At 41.8% G+C, this 22,448-nt stretch overlaps 1 protein-coding gene across 3 annotated transcripts in view; it reads left to right on the plus strand.

Annotated features, from left to right (window-relative positions):
- SULF1 (sulfatase 1) overlaps window positions 1-22,448 on the plus strand; it is a 176,526-nt gene that overhangs the window by 3,293 nt on the left and 150,785 nt on the right. For 2 of the 3 annotated variants that reach the window (XM_035011298.1, XM_035011300.1), the window contains exon 1: window positions 21,273-21,715. The exons of the other annotated variant lie outside the window; for it this stretch is intronic. The gene's annotated coding sequence lies outside the window, so the exon portion shown is untranslated. Of the gene's footprint in view, window positions 1-21,272; window positions 21,716-22,448 lie in introns of those variants that run through there. 3 annotated transcript variants of the gene reach the window in all.

Genomic DNA, 22,448 nt, shown 5'->3' on the forward strand with positions numbered 1-22,448 from the left:
AAATGTTTAAGGTGCGGACTCTAAATAGATTATTATTTTTAGCATCATTATTGACTTTGAGGGAAAAGAAGCTCATGTATGAAATTAATTCTATGGTCATATGGTAAATTTACCTTTACTTTAGGTTAGATCCCTGGGCGGGGCATGGGGGAGGGGGGCATTTGAAAGAAGATATTTTTGGAAAAAGTATTTCTGAAATGTGTTTCCTATTTAAAGTATTTTCAATTCTATCTCAATATGTTGGGAAGGAGGAGAATTAGCCTGTTAGCTCTTTTTTTTCTCTCTAATATCCTCGTCACCCCCATAGCGAATGTGTCATCAAATTCCGTGAGTCCTTCCTTTAGAACATCTCTCATATCTGGCCTGCAGCCACCGCTCCAGAAGGATCGCGTCACATGTGGGTCATTACGACAGCCTTCTAGCAGGTCCGCTTGCCTCCATTTCCCTCTTCTGTCCACCCCTGCAGACTGAGCTTCCTAGAATTCTGCTTCCATCAAAGCATTTCTGACCTGAGAATTCCTACTACGTGGGCCGTCATTACCCACAGAGTGCAGTTCACATGACATGCTGGCCATCTGTTATTTGGTCCCAACTCTCCAACCGTGTCTTCCACCAAATCAACACAATAGCTCAAGTCTCTTGTTCCCTGAAGCCCAGGTGGCCCCTCTGGCTCCCACCCCCTCCTGGTCTCTTCTCTGAACCCAACCACTCCAGTTTTCTAGCTTGTATACGAAACGAGAGTCTGTCCTCGTGGGCACCCTTCCTTCTGGTTCTACGTTTGTGAGGCTGTGTGTGGAACATTCCTCACCTCTCTGAACTCATCCTTCAAAATGTCCACTTAAGTCCCATCTCCTCCGAGAAGCCACCCCCAACCACCACATCTCACAATGTTTTCCTTCCCTTGAAGCTGACCATTAGTGATCCATGGTTGCACTTGGTGCATTCGCCTTCTTCTTATGATGTTTTCTACTTTGCCATTTTATCCCTTGACTCTTCGGGTAGGGTGAAGTCTCCTGAGACACGGAGTGGCTTGGTCCACTTTTCTTTCCCATGGAAGATACTAGTAAGTGTGTGTTGACTAGCTCACAGGGACATTCAAGGCACTTTACTCTCTGGTTACCCCACTTTAGACCTATTTGCCAGCTCTTAATAGCCATCTCCACCCACGAGAGAAAAGAAGAAAAAAAGATGACCCCTGATTGGTTGTATTTTGGGGTAGCTTAGAAAAAATTCCACTTAAACAGAATGTGGAATTATTGCCCCAAATTAAGTTTGAGTATTATAATGACAGATCTCCATCTATTTCAGCTTCCTGTAACTATGGTAGAAATTACAGCTATTGGCTGCCCCTTATGGTATAAAATTTCAACCATGATTTTGGAAGCAGGTGAGTATAGTCTTTGGGTTCAGACAGAGTTGTGTTCTAATCCAGGGACCACCTCTCTGTAGCTGAGTGGCCTTGGGCAGGTGACTTACCGTTCAGGCCCCTGACAGAGACAGAATTCTTTACCTTGAGGATGTTGTGAAGAAAACACGCAAAGCACCTAGCTTGGCGCATGTGCAATAGATGGGAGAGAAGGAAGGTTGGTAAGTATAGATACAGATCCAGGATGCATGACTGTGTTCACCTCAGTTATGTAAGTCACTAATTTCATGTATTTATGGTGTGTCTTTCCTTTTTTGCCACCAAAGGCAGGGGTAGGGGAAGGGAGCTCAAGAGAGTGAGATTGGTGGACTTGGGGAGAGATGGGGAAGGAGGGGAAAGGGAGGGAGGGGAGAGGGAGTGGGAGAGGGAGATGGAGGAGGGGGCCGCTTTTGGCATTAGGAGTTTGGAGCAACTGAGTTAATGGATCTGTGGGGACAATGGTGACAGTTGAATACACTTCGCAGGGAGGAGCAGAGTCCTGGGTCCTGCACTAAAGGATCATAAAGAGCAGGCACTGGGCTGCAGCACTGGGGGAAACAAAGGGACGGAGCAGTGGACCCCAGCAAGGAGCTGAATTCACCACAGGGTTATGTGTTCCTCTTCCTTCCTTCGGGCCCACTATTTAGAAAGAAATAATAACTTGGCAAAACATTGTAGAAGTCAGGTCAGGCTTCCAGAAGTAGTTGGTAAAGCGAGATACCATTTAGACAAAACAAGGGGCTTGGACCTTCGCTGTCCTTCACCTCCAAACCAAATTTCACAAAAAAGCTGAAAGCAATTAGCCTGAGCTCTGTTCTGTTCCCAAACTCTGCACCCACCATCACACACTGAGCCTTCTCTCTGTGCCCTTTCCCCAGAAGGGCAACCAGCTGAGAAATGATCTCACAAAGCACTGAGTGCCACCTCACAAACACGTCCGTGGACACTGTCATTCAATTGCAGTCTTCAGAATCTTGGGACAGATCAAAGGATATTCTTTCCAATCCTGGTCATCTGGTCTGCACCTGCCCCAGGCCAGGGAGAGGAAAGAAACTGGAACTCCTCTAGGATAAAGGGCAGTATTTCTGGAGATCCCCCCTCCCCCCAGCAAACATGTCTAGAGAACCTTCATTGACAGTTATGTTGCCCGACCTCCCCTCAGCTACAGCAACTAATTGTGCTCTCTTTGCCCTCAAAATATGTGATTCTTGTACTACTGCACAATCATCTGTTAAACCTGGTTAATTAAAAAATAAATAAATAAAATGTAGCTCTCCACTTCACCCTCAAAGGTAAAACTTTTCCTTATACTCCGATTTTCTTTTTAACTGCAGAGCTATAAATCTGTGAGACGCTATTTCTGCATTTTTTGAAAATGTGAATCCAAGGGACTCGGACACACCACTATTAAATGTAGTGGGGGAGATGGATATTAAAATGCCATACAGAATAAATGAACACCATATTTCTGGGTAAAAAAAAAAAAAAAGACTCATTGTAAGAAGTAAAGTGTCCCAAAATTAATCTCCACATTTTGTGTAATACTAATGACATTTTCACACAAGGTGAGATGACTGGCAGTGGGAGCAGAGTTGGGGGACTGGTAAGAGCCAGATGACTCTGCTTGAATGTAAAATAAGGATTCTAAAGTTCATCTGGGTAATAAACTCATGAGCAAGCCTCGACATTTTTGTAAGAGAAGAAGACCATAGTAAGATGGGGAGGGGACTTGTTTTATCACACACCCAAGCATGTTATAAAACTACAATAATTGAATTTTCTGTTCTTAAGCCATTGGCTCTGATAGAGATTTTTATAGACCTTCACGTATTTCTGCTGCTGCTTCTTCTCCTTCTTTTTTTTTTTTTTTTTTTTTTTGCTGGCATTGCCCAGATCTTCAGTTCAGCCACAGATTGCTCTTTCTAGATACTAGTGCTGTTGCTACAATTAACTGAAACCCTGAGCTAGTATGACTTTGTGTTACAGTTTTTCCCATCTGCAAATAGAGCTAATACTCTATGAACTTTTTCCCTTCATAAAAAACTGAAAATCACTTTGTCTCAAGAACTCAGGAGAATCCTTCTGAATCGCTTGATGAAAGAAGCCCAAACCATATCAAGCCTAAGAGTTGTCCCACTTTTCTGAGCAATAATAGAACACTCCTAACGGATAAAATAGAAATCAGAATTGCAGAGAGCTTTGTCTGTTGTCCAGTTTCGTGGTGTGTTGTTATGGCTCAGGCATGTTGTTGTAAGACCTGCTATATTAATTTAAAATAAAACTGAAAGTTAGACTCTTATAAGATACTAGCTATACCAGAGTCATGGTGAGAAAAGATTAACTGCATGCCAAGTGTGCATTTATTAAATTAATTTAGAAGTGTGCACCTGTGGATATTATCTTCAAACTCGTATCACTAATATGGCTTAGCACCAAAATCACCTTTCTATAATATAACATGTCCTCTGAATAGACTTCCTGCCAGTTTAAAGCTTCCCTCTTAACCTTCACCTGCCAATAATCAATCTTCCCCTGAATAGAAGTTCTGAGCAAACAGATGTGCTTGGCATTGCGTCCAGATATTCTTGAAACTTTGGCTTTTAACTTTCATGTATAAGAAGTGCATCCCAGCAAAGCGGCCCCTGCAAGTCACGTGCTCCTTTTTTTTCTCTTGAGAGCTTCATGCTGCTTAGAGAAAGAAAAGTGTTCTGAATAGAGCAGATGAATAAAAGCATAGGTGATGTAATATTTGTTATTTGAGACCCCTAGACGCCTCACATGTGTTGTCACCATCTTTTTCATATATAATATCTATATTTAGTAAAAAAGATTGGGGGGATATACTCAATACCAAGCAGTTGAAATGACTTTTTTTTTTTTTTAAAGATTTTATTTATTTATTTGAGAGAGAGAGAAAGCATGAGGTGGGGAGGGTCAGAGGGAGAAGCAGACTCCCCGCCGAGCAGGGAGCCCCATGCGGGACTCGATCCAGGGACTCGATCCAGGGACTCCAGGATCATGACCTGAGCCGAAGGCAGTCGCTTAACCAACTGAGCCACCCAGGCGCCCTTGAAATGACTTTTTAGCAGTTGCGCTAATGCCCTAAGGAATAGCCATGATGTGCCTTCTAAATAGAATCGGAGCCGAAAGGAACGAGCTTAAGAGAGCTCCATTGATTGTTAATTTGTTTATTCCATATGTATTTGAGAGCTTCCCATGTATTTCTATCCCAGTGTGCAGAGGAATACAAAACAATATAGGACACCATCCGTGCCCTGAAGGAATATCCAGCCTAGCTGTGAGGAGAAGACATGCACACAAACAATTGTTTAGTAGTAATGCAAAGAATGTGGTGGTTAAGTATCAATTATTTGTTCTAATTAAATATAAAGGATGTCAACAGAGCCCCCTATTGGAGGAGCAGGAACCTGAGCTGGGCCAGACTTTGTCATCTCCATCTTTACAAACTGTGTGGAGCCAGTTTATTTACCCTCACTTTCACTCAGCTTCCTTCTCTATAAAATGGAGATATGGTTACCAAAAAGGGTTGTTATAAAGGTTAAGTGAGATAATCAAAGTAAGATGCTTAACACAGGGCGTAGACCACAGTAAGCGCTCCCACAGCTATATCTTTTTCCAAGATGGTGGAAAGCTCCGCTTGGGTAAGGACTTGAACTTAAGCCAGGTCTGTCAATTTCACATTAAGACACAGCATTTTTGGGGCACCAGGGTGGCTCAGTTGGTTAAGCGACTGCCTTCGGCTCAGGTCATGATCCTGGAGTCCCTGGATCAAGTCCCGCATCGGGCTCCCTGCTCAGCGAGGAGCCTGCTTCTCCCTCTGACCCTCTCCCCTCTCATGCTATTTCTCTCTCTCTCTCTCTCTCCAATAAATAAATAAATAAAATCTTTAAAAAAAAAAATAAATAAAGGAAAACATTTAAAAAAAAAAAAGACACAGCATTTTTGAACCAGCGCACTTGCATAGATGCACTTTGGGAATACAATGAAGGCGGTCACTAGGCAAAGAGGAGAAGGAAGAAAGGAAGGGAGAAAAGGAGGAAAGAGGAGTGATAGAAGAAGAGAAGAGCAAGGAGGAGGAGAAAGAGTGTGGTCCTCTAATGCCTCTACTCTGCACCCTTGTCTGTCTTAAGCATGTCATGTGAGAGCTACATTAGGCTGAACTCTAGAGTGTTCTGACACATCAAGTAGACAGGTTGGACTTTAAACAGGTGCTTTAGGAAGTTTAAGCAGTAGGTTTTTCAGGAATGGGGAGAGAGAGATTAAGAGAGAGAGAGAGAACAAGACAATTGGGAGGGTACCAAAAGTCCAAAAAAAAAAAAAAGTTTGCCCAGTCCCAATGGCAATGTTGAGAATGAGGAAAGGATGGGTGTAAGAAACGTTATGAAGAAATAAATAACAGTGTCAACAACTTGGTGATCGGTCAAATAGAGGACAAAAGAAAGACAAGTCACAAGAATGACACTGAAGTATCAAACCCAGCAAACAGGGGGATGGTGACACCACCCAAGGAGAATGGGAGTGCTGGAAGTACAATTTCATTTTGTATACCATAAATTTCCAACGTGACAATGGTCATTATGGAACAAATGTTTATCTGGTATCTGTAAATTAATAACTATGCCTGGGATAACTTTATAATACAAACATGGCAAATATATGTGTGTATATAAATGCTCAATAATATAAACATGAAATCGAATTTTCTGATCACTGATGATACATAAGATAGAATGCATAATTATCTTTTTAAAAAAGATTTTATTTATTTCTTTGAGAGAGAGAGAGAAAGAGAGTGAGCATGAGGCGGGAGAGGCAGAGTGAGAAGCAGGCTCCCCGCTGAGCAGGGAACCCGTTGTGGGACTCGATCCCAGGACCCTGAGATTATGACCTGAGCTGAAGGCAGACGCTTAACCGACTGAGGCACCCAGGCGTCCCTTAACTGTTTTCTTTTTTAATGACATCTTCCTTAGATAAAAAAGATCTTCTCTCAGATTAAGAAAATAGTGTTTTTAAACTCTGGGGGGAAGTAATGAATTTTCAACTCAGAATAACAAACTATCTCTCTAGAATACCTATAATTCTCTTCTTGCAACTGAGAAAATGCTGGTGGAGAGGGACATATAATTTAAGGAGAGTCTCGAGGCAAGGCGAAATGAAATATTTAAGTTGCTTCTGTTCATGAAACTTCAGATTCTACTTTAGAAGAGATGAGTTGGACATCCTTTTGCAGAATGTATGAATGATTTGTTTTACAAATGATACAGACACTCCCTTCTGCATTCACTATAAAGACAAATCATTCTTAATTTTAAGGTTTGAGAAAGGTTTCCCCACCCCCTTACTTTTCTTTCTATCCCCTCTCACTTCACCCTTTTATTTTATTTTATTTGTTCAGCCACACCTCATGTTAAGATCCTCTTCAAAATAGGAGAGTAATGCTTTAGTCACTTCCTTTTACTAAATCGAGGAATAGTTTTCAGGATTAGGTATAAGTTTATTACAAGTAGAAGATTGTATTTGCCATTTCAAACTTTGGCACTCGATGTTGGGAGCAGCATGATTGAAAGAATGCACTACTTGAGTCAGCAAGAATTGGAATTAAAATGTAGTCTTATTATTAGAAATTTGTGGGAATAGCATTGACCTGTGGAGACTTGACAGCATTCTGGTTCCTCAAAAGAGACTTGGGTGCTATTCAAGTTTTTAATGAAGACTTTGGCCTGTTTTATTTTACTCAACTGAGTTTTCTGAACCATGTTCCCTGGTTCCTATGGGAGAAATGCCAACCTAAGTAACAGCACCTGTAATCCATTTCTTATTCAGGGTTGCCATGCATGATGGTCTAATTGGCATGAGCCAGTTTATATTTGAAAGCTATTAATGGCTAATGATTTAATTGGTACTCCATGAGACAGCCAGTTTAATGAACCAAGGGGAAAAGATATAATACACAAGTGCCATAGTTAGATCAATAAACGTCATCTGCAGCAAGCACAAAAGTTGGGCTTTGCTGCCAAGCTTACGACCAGGTCAGATCTCTTCATCTCGTACCCCCTTAGGTCAGTGGGCTAGTGTGCTTGCATGGAGATTCGGGTATGGAACATGAGCTGATATTCGTAAATTTCTTAATTTTAGACCATCTAAATTCTGATTTCAATTCAGGATTCTACCCCTACATGTTCAACTTCTAGACCCACCTCAGAGGGACAAAGATGTCTTGAATAGAAGTGTGGTCCTTGTAAAAAAAGATTAAGTGGTGAGGAAGAGGGAAAAATATCAATGAAGTCAAAATATGTTCTGTAAGAGTCACTTTTTTGACACCAAAATAAAGACAAAAAACAGAAAGAAAATATTCTATATGTTTCATATATAACAATTATTATTTTCATTAGCCATTTTGCTCCAAAAATAGCTATCCGTTGTTGATCTACCATTCTGATCAACCATTATTGTAGTCTCAGAAGTGGAATTGGAGGTGTTCCTACAATTGCTTCTGCCACTGTCATAACCCCTGTGGAAGCTTAGAATATACCACCTGGACTGCCTCATTGGCTTCAGGTAAATCATATTTCATGCTGAGCAAGTAATAAGTTAAAATGTTACTCGCAATGAAATAAAATTCACTAAATGATGCAGTAGTATTATAGTTAGGATGGTACAGTGGAAAAAAACATCAAAAACCTGGATTCTAGAACTTGGCTACCATTAGTATCGTTATGCTGAACACATCAGCTAATCTTTCGGGAGCATGCCCCCCACCACCTCTTTGCCTTTATTTTGCCCTCCCCCACCCCCACTCCCCCTACCCCCCCTCAGCTAGATTACATTATTCTTTACTGGCAAACTCTGCTCTTCCCTTAAAACAAGCCTAAATAAAGAAAACATTCTCCTTGAAACCAAAAGGTGTGGTGGGGGGAGGAGGGGAAGGGGAAGGACTGTAATCCAGTTTTGCATCACCTCATGCTAAATCGAGCTCTGTTCTTTATCTTTTTCTTATTCCCACTTTTCTTACACACCACCGTTAAGCTGACCATCCTCTAGGGCTCTTTCCCCATGTCCTGCTATTACCCTAAAACAGCCATCTGTCCATCTTCTACAGCGTCCAGTCTAAAGAAGATATCAGCATGTAGGGACCTGCATAATCTTCTCCACTATAACCACCCCACTTGACGTCTACACTTTCTGTCTTCGCTAAAGCTGATGCAGCAGCTCTAGAACTTATGCCACTTACTTCTACTACTAAGCATTTGCTCATACTGCTTTCTGGGCTGGGGCTGTCTTCCCGTCATGCTTCTGAACGTCCAAATTTCACCCCTTTCTTGAAGAAAAATCACCCCCATTCCGTCCCTGGAACTTTCTTTTCCTAACTATTCCAATAACAGAACTATTCCTTCTCATAGGTGCTCACCACTTAAAATCTTGTCATCTAATTTTAGCTCTTAATTAGGTACAATTTTGCATTTATCATTATTCTTCATAGATTTTCAAGGACAATTGGGACAGAAAATTGCATTTTGGTTATGGAGAAATTTTAGCCAACTATCAGCAGCAAATCCACAGCTACACCAGGCAATTCTTTGGATAATGTGGAAGGTACTCTCTTATGTGCTGGTTCTCTGGTTTAATTTTTTTGTCTTTCCATCTTCTGCCCACATCACTTTCCAGGGCTGCATTTGAGCCAGCTGGATTCCATCCAGAAACAGACTCAAATAGACAATAGGCCAACTAGAATTCCCATCTTCCTTGATTAGATGTGAAATTGTAGAGCTGGGTGTCACTCACATGCCAACCACTCAGGATTCTATGTTATCAATTAATTTCGTTGAGAGCTGAACTGAGGAGTTTGTGACAAGTCTGTTTCTAAGGACCTGTAAAATTATGGCTAGACAAGAATTTCAGAGATAGTGACAGATATATAGACTTGTGCCATCTGAATGAATATATTCACTACCTGTAGCATAGCATCAATTAAAATGCCCTATAAACTCCATAATAAATCATCCTGGTTTTCTCTCTCTCTCTCTCTCTCTTTTATTTTGTAGTAGGATTTGATTGTAAAAATTCTTTGGCTAGGCGTTGAATTCTCAGTTGTAGGACAATTAGCCAGTCAGATGACAGGCTTTAAATTACGCAAAAGTAAAAGGAAGTTAACACACATTCTGTCAAAGCTACTGGATCTTTTTTCTTGTAGCTGTTAAAAATACTTTAGAATTAGGGATAGATTTTCCAGGAAAGATATATAAGTTACTATAGAAACACAGAATGTGGGCGCCTGGGTGGCTCAGATGGTTAAGCGTCTGCCTTCGGCTCAGGTCATGATCCCAGGGTCCTGGGATCAAGCCCCACATCGGGCTCCTGGCTCAGCCGGGAGTCTGCTTCTCCCTCTGCCTCTCCCACTGCTCATGCTCTCTCTACCTCTGTATCTCTATGTCTCAAATGAATAAATAAAAATCTTAAAAAAAAAAAAAAAAAAGAGTTGCATGCTGTTCCAACTGAGCCAGCCAGGTGCCCCAGAGGTTGGAATTTAAAAGAAAAAAAAAGAAACACAGAATGTTAGAGGTATAGGTTAGAGATCATCTAAGTAAAATCCAGGAAACTGAGGCCTGGAGGCTATTCAAAGACCCACCCAAAATCACAAAACTCATATTTCCCAGAGAAACTTCTACAAGCTAGGCTTCACCAAGAAATGCAAGTCAGTGAAATTCTACCAGGACCAAAGGGAGTTCATGTGTCAATTATACATTAGGACCTAACAAGAATGTGAAGATATGAGCCCAGCTCTGTTTGTGACCATGGACCCTCTTGCTGAGTGCTATGATGAATAATCAGGTACTGTAGAGAATTCTTGAGACTGGAATAAATACCAAAAAAAAAAAAAAAAAAAAGCATTTATTTTTCAGGTATACTCCTTGCAGAAAATCCATTCTCACACAAATACCCAAGCACTGTTGCTACATATGAAAGTTATGTAGCTTTAGTGTAGAGAACCTTCTTTGTGGAAACATGTTCTAACTATGCTAAAAGGATGCTACCCAAATGATGATGACAATAGTAATCATTATTCCTTCAAAACATTGGAGGAAAACGTTACTTGAACTAAATCATTGGAATATTGGGGTAAGCAAAGCATATACGTTATTTCTGTACCGCATGAAACTGAATCTGAGATAGGACAAACTTGACTCTAAAGAGGCAGTGAGTGAAATAATCAGCATTAGAATTCATGTCGTCTAACTTCTATTTCACTGCTCTGGGCTTCAAGTGATTCAAAATATATCACATTTTCTCAGTATTAAGGAAACCTTGTTGCATTAGTTGAGCTGTTCCTCAGAAACATCACCTCACTGAGAAATAAACATTTGAAATCCTTACTCAGGTACTGGAATTTTCCCAAGAGAAGTTTAAGAGCAATATTCTTCATAGTTTAATAAACTACATGAGTGTATACCACTATATATCTGTATAATTTATGTTTAAAACTGATTTATCTATAAGGGAAGTAAAATCAATCATTATTGGATTATAAATGTATTTCTTAGTCATTCACTTATATTTTTCATGTTGTATTATAAAAAATAACAATTTAAAAATGCAAAATAAAAGATTAATTTAGAATACTTAAGTGTGGTTTTGACTTTTTGAAAAACAGTTTTGTTTCTAAAATGTGTTCTAGATTTCCTTTTTTTGTTGTTGTTGTAAGTATCCAAAGGAAGCCATTATGATTTGCAGGGCAATGAAAGAAATATGTGAGTGGAAAAGCAGTATTTTTACAAATATTTTTAAGTTATTGGTCATATTTCACTCCACTGGAGAATGTGATCACAAATCTGGTTGGAATTATAAAGAAATCAAACTTACCAGTATTACAACTTCTGATGAAAGGGAGAATTCTGCTGAGAATGTAAAGATAATGTGGCAGAATAATTACCTGTTTGTCACAGAGCTAAACCTTATGACAGCAAACGCTGAAAAGGGTTTCTAGGAAAATGATTTCTTTGGTTCATGAGAAAACTTAGTTCCTACTCTCTTCAACTAAGCTTGCACGTTGAGCTTTCCTTTTTCCTATTTGTATTTCAAGCTGTTGTCTATAATGAAAATAAAACAGGTCATGTTCACTACTTGAAGGAAGGACCGAAGAAGTAAAGCTGAGCTCTAACTAAACTACTTACAGCGCTCTAGTTCTGCCTTCTCGAACATGCTCATCATCTCCACCAAAAAATACCACCCCAGAATGGCAAACAGTTAAAGTGAAAGGAAAAAAAACAGCATAAAGATTCAAGCCCTTGCAGGAGGAATATAACTCAAAAGTTCTGTCGCCAAGTGCGAGAGCATCTTTGTTGTTTCTCTCACTCACCACAGAGACTCGAAAGTTCGCTCTCATCTTCAGCTTGTTGCAGACATACACAATGCACTTTCTCAGTCTGTACTCCACCACAACTTGTAAGTCCTCTGAAGTTCTATGTAATTGGATTTTTCCCAATTTAGGAAATAAACACCCTTTGATTTTACATAGCAATTTATACTTCCCACAGTGCTGTCAAACATAAAGCTGATTTCGACAACCCTGTGGAGTATGGGTGCTCCTTTTAAAGAATTAGAAATAGAGCAACATTCTTAGGTAATATACGCTGAGAAATATTTAGGGGTATAAGACCATGATGTATGTAACTTACTGCCATCAAGTTCAAGGGGGAAAAAAAAAAAAATATATATATATATATATATATATATATATATATATTTATCTCTCTATATATTTCAGTGAGGAGGGAAGAGAGAGCAAGTGAGCAATTGATAAAGGAATTGGGGCAAACTGTTAACAACAGATGAACCTGAGTAAATTATTCTTGCAACTTTTCTATAAGTTAGCTCAACTCCACAGACCTCAGTGGGGTTTTTTGGTAATTATTTTCAAATACAAATTTTTTTAGAGAGACACCGGGGAGTTAAATAATTCACATAGGCAAATAGAGCTGATCTGAGGCACTATGAAGAACTAGAATCCAGGTGTTCTATTTCTCCACACTTCCTCCAAACTTATCATTTATTTCTATATAAATTGAAAAGTAATTTCTACCTCAAGTACTTATAAACCACAATCACATCTTTCTCCAGTCAATCACCAATAATCAGTACCCTAGCCCAGGAAAACTCATTATTTAACTGTAACTTATTTATCATATTACCCACTGCAAATCATTTTTACAATCCTACTTTATCTGATCTTCATAACTCCTTGAACGAAGTAGGTAACACAGGCAGAATTGGACCCATTTTACAGATTAAGAAACAAGTTATGAAGGCAGCATACCATCATTATTCATAGCCACTAAACAGCAGTCCTATTCCAGAGACAGATACTCAAGTCCTAAAATTACCAAACCGGTACTCTTCCCAGTACATCCTCTTGATGTTCCAATGCCTTTTTATACCCTGAATGATCATATCTAAATCTTCTTGGGCTCATGTTGTATTTAGCCATAGAAAGAAAGAACATTCTTTTAAAGAACAAAATGACTGAGAAAGATGCCTGTGTTTTATTTACTAATATACAAATAATAACAGCTAAGGTTTATTAAGTACCTACCTGCCATGTACAAGTAAGTGCTTTATATATATATATCATCTAATTTAATTTTTTTCAACAACTCTGTGACCTGGAGTCCCCATCATGTGAACAAGGAAACGGGATCTGAGAGCTTGACTCACGTGACTGATATGGTTGACCTCCAGGGACCAAGTCAGCACCTGGACTACTCCAGACCCCACTTAATGAATGAAATCATCCTTATTCCACATTTCTATTTTTTTTCTTTAAGCTTGGTTGATAGTTTAACCAATTCTTGTATCATATATCCAGTAATTTTTAAATTCTGTGAGTGACACCATGCTTTCCAAGAACATAGTTTGTATGGAAAAGCGTATGGATGAAAAAGCAGGACCACATCTTAGTTACATCAACAGCGGCCCCTGACACATGTGAAGCATTCAATAAATGTTTGCTAAGTGAACGAATGATGTTCTAAAAAGCTTTTAAGATGTCATGATCTAAATACTTAAATATAAAGTATTTAAATTAAATTGGTTCAATTCACCAAACCTCAGGTTTATAGCAAAGCACAGCTTTTCAAAGCCAGAGAGAAAAAAAATAATAAAAGAAACAAATTTCACATTTTTAAAAAAGGCTTTTCCCTGGAACATTGAACTGTTCTGTCGATAATTGGACAGATGTGGCTTTTGACTGTCTGGATAACCTCTTAGATGATCATCTCTTGTCTATATGACAAAAAGAGATGCTCAGTCTTACTGCCAATTGGACTTTATAATTTTTCTCTTTGCTCTAACCAATTGGGATAAAAAGTGAACACAGCTGACTTTCTAAGGTGCCCTCACAGGGGGTGCCTGGGTGGCTCAGTCGGTTAAGCATCTGCCTTCGGCTCAGGTCATGATCCCAGGGTCCTGGGATCGAGCCCCGCATCGGGCTCCCTGCTCAGCAAGGGGTCTGCTTCTCCCTCTCCATCTGCCTGATGCTCCCCCTGCTTGTGTTCTCTCTCTGTCAAATAAATAAATACAAAATAAAATAAACAAGGTGCCCTCACAGGCACCCACTGAACAATGATGTAGGAAGGGACCAGTCAGGAAAGAGGTGAGCTTGGGATAAGCGGTAGGATATACAATATACATTTTTCCCTCTCTTCTTCCAACCCACACTTTCAGCCATCCCTTTTGTGGTTTCTTCCCACTCCAAAGTTTTCAATAATACTCATCTGTATACATTTTTCCTCAAATAAGAATGGTTAGGTGAGCTGAGAAGTGAGAAGACCACATTCACCTTCTTCCTTCCTCCATTAGTAATATGACTCCCATCCTGGCCCCCTCATACGAGCACAGCACACAGACATCTTAAGTGCACAACTTAACCTTACTGCAATGTAAGGAAATTTCAGGGTAAAAACTGCCTTCGGGGAAGTCAGTCACATATCAGGTCTCAGGTTACTCAGCTCGGCACCGGTTTAAAGCATAGAGCAGTTCTTCTCAGAAAAGGCCCATTATCATTCCCTTCACTGTCCACCATCCTTGCCTCAGGCTCTGGCTCTTTAGCCTCTCATTCTTTTTACTAATGCACCTGCCAGCCCCAGACACAGGTACTTGCAGATTCTGCAGAATGAGACTTTTTCCTGTCTCGGTCTCCGCACATCCTCCACCAGCAGCCCTCGAAGAGTGCACACTCTGCAGTCGGCTATGTCCGGGTCTCTGTCCCACATGGCTCCTGCTTTCTCTTCATCTTCTCAGCCCGATCTGCGCACCTGCGCTTTGCCCCAGCTCCTCTCTCTGGTGTATATGTCTTTGTATGTGCAGTTTATTCCTTTGCCTGCTCACCAAAACACTGGAGGGGACAATCTGAATTTGACACATACTGAATTTCCTGGATGACGTTCCCTCTGTTCATATTTTCTACGTCTCTCTAACCCACTGTTTTGTAGCAAAAGCTTTGTTAGGATTTCTAACACAAACCTCAACACCCTGAGTTTACCTGATCCCCTGAATAACTGTCCCTCAGGCTGAAGTCACAACAGTAACATTTGTGTTACTGCTAATGATTATCAATCACTGCCTTTTTAAAGATATCCCTATTGTTTTCCTTTATATAATTAAATATTCATATTTAAACACAGGAACCTAGGCAGCTGTTGATAGGATCGCCCCTTGGCTAACGCTTACTCAGCCAGGGCAAATAATACCAAACTCATGCTTAAGACATGAACTCCCTAAAAGACTCTCAGGAAAGGAGGAGAAATCGAACGATACTGAGTACTTAGTGCATGATAGATACTGCTATTCACATTAAGGCTTTCTTAGTCATTCTAGTTATAAGTAGAGGAACTAGATGAAAATACCACACACCTGTAGAGCTAAGAATTTGACCCAAGTCAGTTTGTCTCCCAAAATCAATGCTGTCTCTCCAAAGAAAGTTCTATATAAATGCCAAACAGTAAAACCCCGTCATTAATTACGTGAAAGCAGTTTACATTTTCCTGCAATTTACACCTTTTTTTTTTCCAGACTCATTAAATCTCCAACGCTGGTAAAGTGCTTCTTCCCACAATTTACTAGGTTTTTTGGTAAAAAGCTAAATGAAGTTTGGCTGTGAAACTGGCGAGGAAGAGAAGGCTGAGCTTCCAATAAAAACTTGTTAACTGGTGTGCACACTGTGCCCATTAAGGGTGGAAAACTCTTACAGAATACAGACTGGTCTGTACGTTGCTTGTTAAGGGCCAGCCTAAGTGTTCATCTCTTAGATTTGTCTGGCAGGCTTATGCCCAAGCCAGCCTTGAGAGGGCGGGAAACACCCGCCGCCCCCCCAGGAAAGCACTATTGGTGACTTTGAATCTAGGGCATTGTGATGCACGTGCTGCTGCATGTTTTCTGTAAGGCATTATCACCGTTCCAAATAAACAAGACATACACATGCTTACTTAATGTGTTTTCCTTTGATTTACATGCCCTTGCTTCTTAAATCATTTCCAGAAATCCTTAGGAAATGTGAAATAAATGTGTTATCTTTTCCTCCAACAGAATGTCAGATCACTCTTGAAAGATCCTTTCCAAATGCTTTAGTTCAAACCAGTTTTAACAAACTTGAATATATACACCATAATTAGGAAGCCAATTTATTCAGTTAATTTGCATCAGTCTAAATAATTTTTCCTGACAGATAACTTCCGTTCTAAGTACCAAGTACTTCTTAATCCCAGTCAGGTTATTGCTAAGGATAAATGATTTCACATTTCTCATAAAGATGCCAGTCATTAAGAATATTAACGCAAATTCCTTCCCCTTGAATAGAAATGAGCTGTTATGTTAGCAATGTTGCTGCGTCAGCTTTTCTATTGTCAAATACAACAAATGATGAGAAAATCAATTTACTCTTTAGAATTAGTCAAGTGAGGAATCCTTTGAAGTGGGGGTGCAGGGTTTTGCCTGGGTTCTATAATCACATAAAAGCGGGTACTGTATATATGTTGGTAAAATGTTGTGAAATTTAATGAGGACTATTTGCTGCCATAGACCTTCCAGACAGAATCTATCTCTGAAAAAGAATTCCCCACTCCTAAAATAGAGGTTTGATGAGCAGCAGATGTGGTTTAAATGAACCCTTGTTCAACTGAACTAAGAATATATTTTGATCCATATGAGGCACAGGCCAGAAAAGAGGGTGTTGGGGGGGGTGATTTTAGCACAGCCTCGGCGTTGGGCTTGGTTGTGGAGTTTGAATATATTTATTTGCCCCATAAAGTTTCTCTTGTAAGGCAGAATGCAAATGAGCTTTTAGTGAATACTTCCTAATAGTCAGAGGATGCTATACTTGCTGCTTACAAAACAATTTATAGTTTTACTTTGTGGTCTAAGAATGTGTGGAGGAAAGAAATTCAATGGATAGCCATAACCTTTAGAGTGATCTATGCCCTGGCAATGATTTGCAAGTTCCATAACTTTGTTTCTCCACACATAAAGGGAAGATTAGATCGTTGTTCAAGAATGACAAGCATTTAATATTTGGAAATGAATAAATAATGAAGTGCCTGGATTCTATAGAAATGCTGGGGAGAAAAGAAGATTAATTTCAAACCAAAATCTAGTACAAACATGACCTTCCTATTGTAAATCTCATGAATAGGAAAAGAAATTACATCTAAAGCTTTGTTTCTAGGGCTCAGAATTTGGAAATATATTAATACTGGAATGCTTCCGATGGGGGGGTGGAAAGATCTGTTTATTATAATCTCTTGTCTGCGGAGATGAGAAAAATTCTTTCTGCTACATTTTACCGAAAGAATGCAGTTAGTAAAGATTTAAATGACAGGAATGGAAGGGTCATCTTTTGATTCTTTTGCCTTTAGGCAGGGCTAACCTTAAGTCACCTCAGGAAGGAGAACAGTGCTGTTGCTCCCAAAAATCTCCAGGTGAGAATGATAAAGATGAAAATGAGCAGATGGGAAAGCTCTAGGGCCTTGAAATTAATAAAGGTCAGTTCTGGCTGACATAATTTCAGTTAAAATTCATTCCTATTTGCAAATAGCCTGACACTTAGCCACACTCCAAAGGAAGTGATGCTTGGCACCAATTCTCTGAAAATTCCATTGAGTATTAGTATTCATGTCTGGTCATTGTTTTGTTCACCTCCTCTTCACCCTGACGGTGAGGAAAGTCCTGACCTAAGGTTCTAGAATGACCAAACACAGGACATCTGACACTGCGCACATGGGATCAACAGCGGATTGTTAGTCTCATACACTCACAGCCCAGGCGAGGAAGACACTTACAGGCCCATAGAGCCACACAGAGGTTGCATTCAGGAACAGAGTGAACAAGAAAAGGCTGTGGGGGACAGGCTTTGTAGTAACAAGAGGGTGAGGTGTCCCTTGATTCCCAGGGCGGGATCTGGTTCGCTTGTTTCAGGGACGGCGTGGTCTGACAGGGAAGCGAAACTTCCCTGGTTTGAGGACCAGGTGGATACAGCTGCTCAGCTGCAAGGAAGCTCGCCAGGTGGGGAGGCTTTCCCACTCGGGAGGGCAGGGAGTCCACTTTCCCTTGGCTATATTTGGCCCCTCTAAGAGTAAAATCTTTGCCACACATACTGTGTCTCATATGAAGAGAGCTGCTTCTGACTGGATTAATAAATATGGAGACATAAACGGTTTTCTAGCAAAAGTATTCTCAGGCCAAGCCTATATATATAATTAGCTAGATGATCCATGGTATCCTTTGCTACTCACTTGGATTTGAATGAAAAGAGGAAGAGAGCCTGATATCATCCAGACAAATTACATATTTAATTCCTCACTTGATTTTAATTTGTCACAAGGTCAATGTTGACTAACTTGAGCCTTAGAGCCAAAAGGCCAAAGATGGTCTAGCTCGCTGAAGTGGAGGTGTTTCTGCCTTCCATTTGTCATGAAGAATTCTGTCAGGAAATGAAGTCAGGTCAAACTATCTCTCCCTTTCCCTGCTATTTAACAAGTGAAAAGATAAAGCATATGGGGAGACCAATGGTTTCAGGTGGAGCTTGGACATCTGATGTTAATGCCAGCCCTGTTTATAAAATCTTGGGCAAGGCATTTAATCTCTCTGGCCCCCAAGTTCTGTACTCTTTCATGAGGAAGTTGAACTAGACCAAGAGTTTTAAAATACTTCTTTAGTAGCAAAACCCTTGTTTCGAACAAAACTTAAAGTCACTCTACAAAAGAGAAATGAAGCTTTTAGTTTGAGTCCAATGAGTGGAGCCCAAGTCCAATTGACCTGGCCTCTCCCTCACATTTCCTCCTTCCCCGTCCTTCCCCAAAGATTCCTAAGGCACTTCCTCAAAAGCCTAGGGTTCGTTAGAACCCAGATGAGCTACTATCTCAAGTTCCTGCCAGCTTTCAGCAGAATGGAAAAATTGTAGGCTGGGTGTTCAGATAGACAGGGGTTCAAATCCTCATCCTGTCCCTTCCTTAGTTGTGTTACCAGTTTCTCCATCTGAAAAGTGAAGATAAAAATCACTCTGTTTGAGGCGCCTGGGTGGCTCAGTTGTTAAGCGTCTGCCTTCGGCTCAGGTCATGATCCCAGGGTCCTGGGATCGAGCCCCGCATTGGGCTCCCTGCTCAGCGGGAAGCCTGCTTCTCCCTCTCCCACTCCCCCTGCTTGTGTTCCCTCTCTCACTGTGTCTCTGTCAAATAAATAAATAAAATCTTTAAAAAAAAAAATCGCTCTGTTTTAGGACAAGTGCTACATTAAGAATGCATGTAAAGCATGTAGCCAGTGCCTGGAACCTCGTAGGGCCTCATAAATGGTAGCTATAATAAACATTATGGCTCTGACCTGAGCAGGACAAAGTGAGGAAAGATCCTATCCATGAACTACTAAATTGCAAAGAGACCTCTGTCATTCCTGCAGCCAAAACCCCAAGAACTTGAGGCTAACATTTCTCTTTAGAACCTGAATTGGTTTTTATTGTTCCAAATCAGTGGAGGCGGGAGCATTCTTCTAATTGCCTGAACATTTAGTATGTATTGGAGAACATGTACTGTGTAGACACATCCCAAGTCTCTTAAATGACACCAGGGTCGTTCCAACCACCACAGATGGAATTTAAAGCACGTTGCTTTCACCAAAGAAAAACAGGGGAAATGTCATTAAGAACACTTTCGTACAAAGCCACAAGAAATGCAGTACCTGACAGCTAGCGGTCTATGTTTCATCCTGTATCATAAAACAATTCACCAGAGAGCTGTTGTTATTTCGTGGACCTGCTGTTGTGATAGCCTGCGTTCTTTCAGAAGTGGAGGACTCTCCCCCATAAGATGCATCCCAGAAGTCTGCTTTCTGAAAAATCTCACCTTTGGGGAATTTTCCTGGCATCCTATTAAGTAAGCGCCACTTTATAGGTCCTCCAAATGTGCAGTAACAGAGGCTCAAGTAGACGCCAGCCATCCTGTTCCCCTCACGAACTTACATCCCAGAGGAAGCTGACTCAAGTAGAGTTGGGATGCTCCCCTCCCCGTTTTATGAAGCTTCCCTTTTCTTTTTAAAATTTATGAAAATTTCCAAACATACGCAAAAGTAAAGGATATCACACCCCCCCATAAGGCTATGGCCGGGCTCCAGGATCAATACTCCCCACCACGTGGCAGCGTTCACCTGAGCCTGCCGGAGTTAGACCCGGCCCCTTTCACTGTGAGAGGACCCTTGCAGTCCAAGACTGACGCCCAGGCACGATCAGGTCCAAGGGCCAGCAGTTAAATCCAGTCCACCCTCGTACACAGTCATTAAGCTCCTTGTGTCCTAGGCCATCCTGGGGAACCACATAAGGCACCCTGAACCTATGAAGGCACTCAGCACAGGAGGAACGAGGGCAGCGAAGCAGAGAGAAAAGAGGGGAACTTTGGGAAGGATTTCGCGGGGAAGCTGGGATTCAGCTAAGCTTTGAAGGAAACGGGAGTGCAGACATTCCAGGCTGAGGTGGAGGATGTGAGTAAGGCTAGGAAGCGAAGGAACTGGAAGGCCATCTTTAGAGTATGATTCATATTCTAATGTGCTGGGGTAGGTGAGGCCGAGGGCAGCCTGGGAAGTTGGTAAGGAGTGTGGAGACACAGGGAGGTTTCGAATACCAAGATGAGAAATTTCCGTAGGAGTTGGGGGGAGTTGGGGAGCAGTGCCTGGAAGGGGCAGAATAACAACCATCCGAAGAAAAGAGGAGGTAGCAAAGTTGGGGAGGGAGGGAAGCAGGAAGGACCGATGCTCACAGTGAATCAGAACTTTCTCAGACCCGAGCTCTGAGCTCTGGCCTCTGGCGGGGGGGTGGGCGGAGAGAACCCTCTGGCTCGGTCTATCGCTCCCACAGAGAAAAGCGTGAGACGCCACGGAGACCACAACTCGAGGATGAAAATAGAGGGCTCAGCCCTGGCTCGGGGAGCTCCCTGCAAACCATCGCTGGGAAAACAAGAGCCCGGGAACCAAGGGAAGCACCAGAAGCACCTGGTCTGAGTCTCAGAAACATCAGTGTTTACCAAGCACTTGGTCTCTGGAACGCCGGCCTTTCCAAATACCACATCTTCCTCAGGCACTACATCCCGCCACAGGAGGCTACTGTGCCGGCGCGCTGGGAGCTTGGGGCGGGGGGGCCGGGGGGGGCCCGGAACCGCACGCCCGGCAGCCCCGGCAGCTCCGGCAAACCGGCCGGCCCGCCCTCCGAGCAGCCTGCCCCCGCGGCCGGCCGGCCAGCTGCAGCTCACTGTTTGTTTGCCGAGCTTTGCATACACATATTGGGTTGCCTTTTTTTTTTTTTTTTTTTTTCCAGTCAGTTCAGCAGTGTCCCGAAATTCACCCCCAGTGTAACTTCTGCCTCTGCTCCTCCTCTTCTTGGAACTGCCTTTTGTTTGTCTGGCAGCCTGGGTTCTATGGGGGTGTGTGATGATAATAATACGCGGGCTTATATAACCCTCTTCATCTTGCAAGCACTTCGCAGACAGTCCCTAATGAATCTTTGGGCCGCTATCAGGCCGGGCGGCTGTAGCTGCGGAGAGCAAACCCCCAGCCCGGGCGCGGAGGCCAGAGGGGAGGGCGGTGCGGGTCAGAGGCCAGGCCTCCCTGGCTCCCCGCGCGCCTCGGAGGCCAGGGCAGATAAGGAACAATGACTCTCGGCCTGGGGAGGAGGAAGGAAGTCCCGCTGCCACCTTATCTCTGCTCCTCTGCAGGCTCCCAGTTCCCAGAGCTTGTTCTCTAGAGAAGATTTGGAAGGCGGCTTTCGTAAGTATGATGCTCTGCTTTTTCTTTAAAAAGGAAGGAAGCAAACTTTCCTTACTGCCCTTGTCCATTTCATAGTATCTCTTCGTTGGAAGCATTTCCCCCGCTCGGATTCTTAGGTGATGGAAAGTGTGTTTCTGGCCAAAGTCCTCCACCCAGTTGGGTCCCTCCTGAAAGTTAAAGGAGGGGAAAGAGGTTTGGGTGGATAATTCACTTCACAAAAGAGCACCCAGGCCAGGTGCTGAAATTGGCCACTGCAACCGGGTCCTGGTTGGTCTGACTGGTCTACACACATCTCCTCACCCTAGAGAGGAATTCTGGCTATTCACCTGGTTTGTTAGGCAACCAGAACGGATGGCAGGACTTTAGTCTTCAGTTTCTCCGCTTGCCGTGCTCACAGTTCCGGACAAATAGGATTGTTGGAAGTTTCTTTTCACACTATGAAATAAATCCCATCTTTCGGCGTAGGCTTGAAACTTGCTCGGGCTTGTGTGAACTCTACAAAACACTGTAACTACAGTGGACATGTGAATTGTTATTACGTTGTTCGCCGCCGCGCTGAAGGGTCTAAATATTAAAGGAACATGGACACTAACTTCTGAAGCCCTGGCAAAAACCAAAACTCTGTCATTAAACTCCGAATGTGCAGAATGCTGAATTCACAGAGTAGTTTTTGCAGGGATGATGCTCATTGCGTTGAGAAAGTGTTTTTCAACAAAAAGTGAATTTAAAACCT

The sequence above is a fragment of the Mirounga leonina genome, unplaced genomic scaffold (assembly GCF_011800145.1).
Source record: "Mirounga leonina isolate KUSES-001 unplaced genomic scaffold, KU_Mleo_1.0 Mir_165, whole genome shotgun sequence".
NCBI lineage: Eukaryota > Metazoa > Chordata > Mammalia > Carnivora > Phocidae > Mirounga > Mirounga leonina.